The sequence below is a fragment of the Egretta garzetta genome, unplaced genomic scaffold (assembly GCF_000687185.1).
Source record: "Egretta garzetta isolate BGI_Z169 unplaced genomic scaffold, ASM68718v1 scaffold15, whole genome shotgun sequence".
In the NCBI taxonomy this organism is placed as follows: Eukaryota; Metazoa; Chordata; class Aves; order Pelecaniformes; family Ardeidae; genus Egretta; species Egretta garzetta.
In genome coordinates, this window is record NW_009259798.1 from 2,499,915 (window position 1) to 2,503,662 (window position 3,748).

Genomic DNA, 3,748 nt, shown 5'->3' on the forward strand with positions numbered 1-3,748 from the left:
GACACAACTGTCTTGTTCTGCCATGGCTGCTAACTGTACAGCATCCAGTAAAGATGGGAAGGTCTTTGAGACCCTCTGAAGGAAGGCGCAGTACCTCCAAAATCATAGCATCATAGAATTGTTTAGGTGGGAAAAGACCTTTAAGATCATCAAGTCCAACTGTTAACCTAACATAACTTGGCATCATAACTTCATAGCTGCTAAAATCATAATTTCATAGCTGCTAAAGCAGGAGGGAGCCACAGGAGCACTTCCTTCCAGAGAGACCACGCCAGGAGGGCAGTTACTTTGCCATACTGTGCATGTAGGAAGGTCTCCAGGATTTGAGGTCTTCCAGAGCCTGCTGCAGGTTTAAGGCAATGGTGTCAGATTTTAACAGTCATCAGATTATTTAAAACATGATAAACTGTATTGCAACTGTTGGCTCTGTCCAGCAAATTATGATGCACACCACAAAGCAAGCCTGATTCCACAGGACCCTATTAAATAGTTCAAGTACAGTTTGGCTTTCTTCAGCTTCTGCATAATGTGCATCTTCAGGCTTTCATAAAGACAGTAACATATTATCTAAAGGTCCAAGGCAGAATTTAAAGTATCACTAGCTATCCAATGTTTTAAGAATAAGCATTTAAGAGATGCCGATGAATAGGACTGTACACATCAATTATTGTTCCAGAAAGCATCCATTCAGCCTCAGCAGTCATAGTAGAAGAACTAGTGCTCATTATTAAGAAAATTAAACAAGAATGCATTCTCTAATGTTGATCATAACTGTACTAGTTGTAGAAAGCAACAGGTCTCCTGTGAGCCTGTACCGGTGGAGGACACTATTAATTATCACAGTGGAATGAGGAATGATTTGCCTTTGCCACAAAACCAAACCTCAATCACTTGTTAACTCAGCAAAAGAAAAAGTACTGAGATGTGTTAATTTGTCATATTGGAATGAATCTGGAAGGTTAAAAGAGTGTTTTGATATTTAGGAAATGAGAAAGATGAGATTATTTGTGAGATTAGATTGCTCTGACACTGAGGATGTTGATATTAATATAAGCCTCTGTAGCGCTAAAGAAATGTGTTAGAAACCACCCTGAATGATCCAAATGCTTTACAGAATCATATTTTTGTTTGCATGTTAAGGGCACAGAGAAACTTTTTTTAAAAGTTTCTGCATTAATTTAATATATCACATTCAGATTTGGTCTTCTGTGGGTCACAAACCACAAAAAGTAATGGGAGCCAGGAATATTTTGTGAGTGTTTCCGAGCAGCCAAACCTGCTTCAGTGTGTGGCTGTGACCTGTTAACATTCCAATTCCCTTTCCAGGGCAATGCAATATATGGAATAACGGGAGAAAAATAACAAGAGAAACACAATCAGCCTGATCCTCCCCTCAGATTGCTATCTGGATCAGAGCATTTAAGGAGTTCCCTGGGGAAGAAGTTGCAGGCACCAAAGGTCTTGGCGGTCTGCCAGGGAAGGGTCTGCGAGAAAGCAAAGGCTGGGGGGTGCAGCTGGAAGGATGGGGGCGCACCAAGTCAGCACTGCCCAGAAATGCTGCACTCACCTCGGATGTGCAGGGTGCCCACAACAAGCCCAGCGTTTCCAGGATCATCAGGGCACAGTGAGGACTGGGCGCAAGCATCCCGTGCACAAGGAGATGTACAACCGGAGGGGTCCATCTATAGTACAGGAGCCGTTGGAGCCAGACTGCTGGTGGGCTGCCCCTGCAAGCAAGCCACCAGCCACAGGCAGAGCATGCCTGAGTACATTGATCTACTTGTACACCAACACCGCTCAAGACACAGAGAGGTTTGTTCCCAAGTGCTACTCTTCCACCTGCGCTGAATCATCCATGAAAAATAAACCCAGAAAACACAAGAAAACGGAAAAGCAAATTACCAGCAAACAGCAGAAATTGAAATTCTGAAAGGAACCTTCCTCCTGTCCCATCATCCTTTGAAATCACTCTCAATTTCAAAATAAACAAGATAAGCAATAAAATTCGCATTGTACCCCTCCACATGCTGAACTTGAAGAAGGAAGATCTCTGCTCATCCAGTTGTGGAAAGATACAATTTACTCCCATGGTTTTATTCTGGGTTTATATTTTCTCTGTCTTTATTTATTGGCAATAAAGTGAGGATTTTGATTTAACTCTCCTTAGAAACTCAAGTGATTGAGGTGGTTTGGCAAGAGCTCAAAATGAATGAGGCTGAATCAGGACAGACAAGGGGACTTTCATCCAACTGCTGTTGTCACTGGGAACACTTGGGAGTTGTTTGGTTAGGAGAAAAGTATTTTTATCAGAACTTTCCTCTATTTCTGGAGGTTTTGAGGGTTTCTCATATAGCAGAATTCACAATGGGGAGAGAAAACTGTTTCAGGAGATTTCTGTGTGGGACGGTGGCCAGTGGCATGAGGTTGTGAATGTCCAATCATTGCAAAGTGAGTCCATCTACTCTCTTCCCAATGTGTAGCCCATATTAGTAAAAGTATATTCTGGTTTGATATATAGGGACTTAGTTAAAAACTGGCTTAATTCATCTATTGCTCAGCAAATTACTTACAAGTCCATTTAGAGAGACTATCACAGTTAGAAACTCATGTGGGATATAAAGGAAGAGCTGAAGAAGAGTAGAGGTCAGATAAAGGCTTGGTGGACCCATGAAACACACTATCTTCAAAATGAAAAATAAGACTTGACATGATGTAAGAAAAATGTATATGGGTAACAAATCACCTACAGAGCCAAATAATTCACATTAATTTGATCTCTGGTTCATTTGGTAGCTCCAAAATGTAACCATGTGCCGAGACCCTTGGATTTCCAATCAAGCATAACTAACTTTGTGTAATCCTCCATAGCTTTTGGAGAGGTGACTCTATAAAGGATGTGCAAGAGGAATTGTAACTCAGGTGGAATGGAACTAGCCCCACTGCAGAATGGAGTGCTTGGTAGTCTGTGGCTGGATCATAAGGTACACCAAGCTGAATTAAAACCGTGTTGGTTTGTTAACTTTAACTGCATCTACATGCCTAATAAAATTTTAGTGTTCCTTTAATTTGGAGAAACAGTTTGAGCTCTTCCATCTCATTAATTTGCACTTACTTCAAATTGTATGACTTACTTTCCATAATGAAGAGAGACTTATAAGGTGGAAGTCCGTAAATATTTGAACTCCCAGCATCAAGTCAAGACACAGCATCAATAAACAGTTGTCTTTTAACCTGCTATTGGTATTCTGGGAAATGTAATTCATTCCAATATAGCTGGTCCAGAGTGATGGGGCTGGGAGAATTTCAAATATTCCTGCAGTACTGAGTCATCCCAGACACTAGAATACATCCAAGACTATTGTTAGATGGCTGGCAGCAGAGACGTGGCCAAACTGCCAGGGATATTCCTCTGAGAGTTTATTGCAGCTACAATGCAAAAAAGCCACAGGTGAAAAAGTCTGGAGCATGAGAAAGAAAGTCTTTCTGGTTCATGAAAGACTGGCTCTAGAGATTTAGAGTTTCAGAGTTTTACAGTAGTACTGACACAGAATCGGATTAGCTAGGCAGAAGAATTGGAGAGAAATCCCAGCACCTCATTGTAAACCGGTGGGTATATCACACAGCAGACTCAAGGTCAAGGCAGAAGGTACAGGTATTCCCTCTCAGCAAAGGCCAGGCTTCATTTCTGCTGCCTGTAAGAAATATGACTATGAAATTCAAAGGATGGAGGTAGAAACTTAGGGAATGC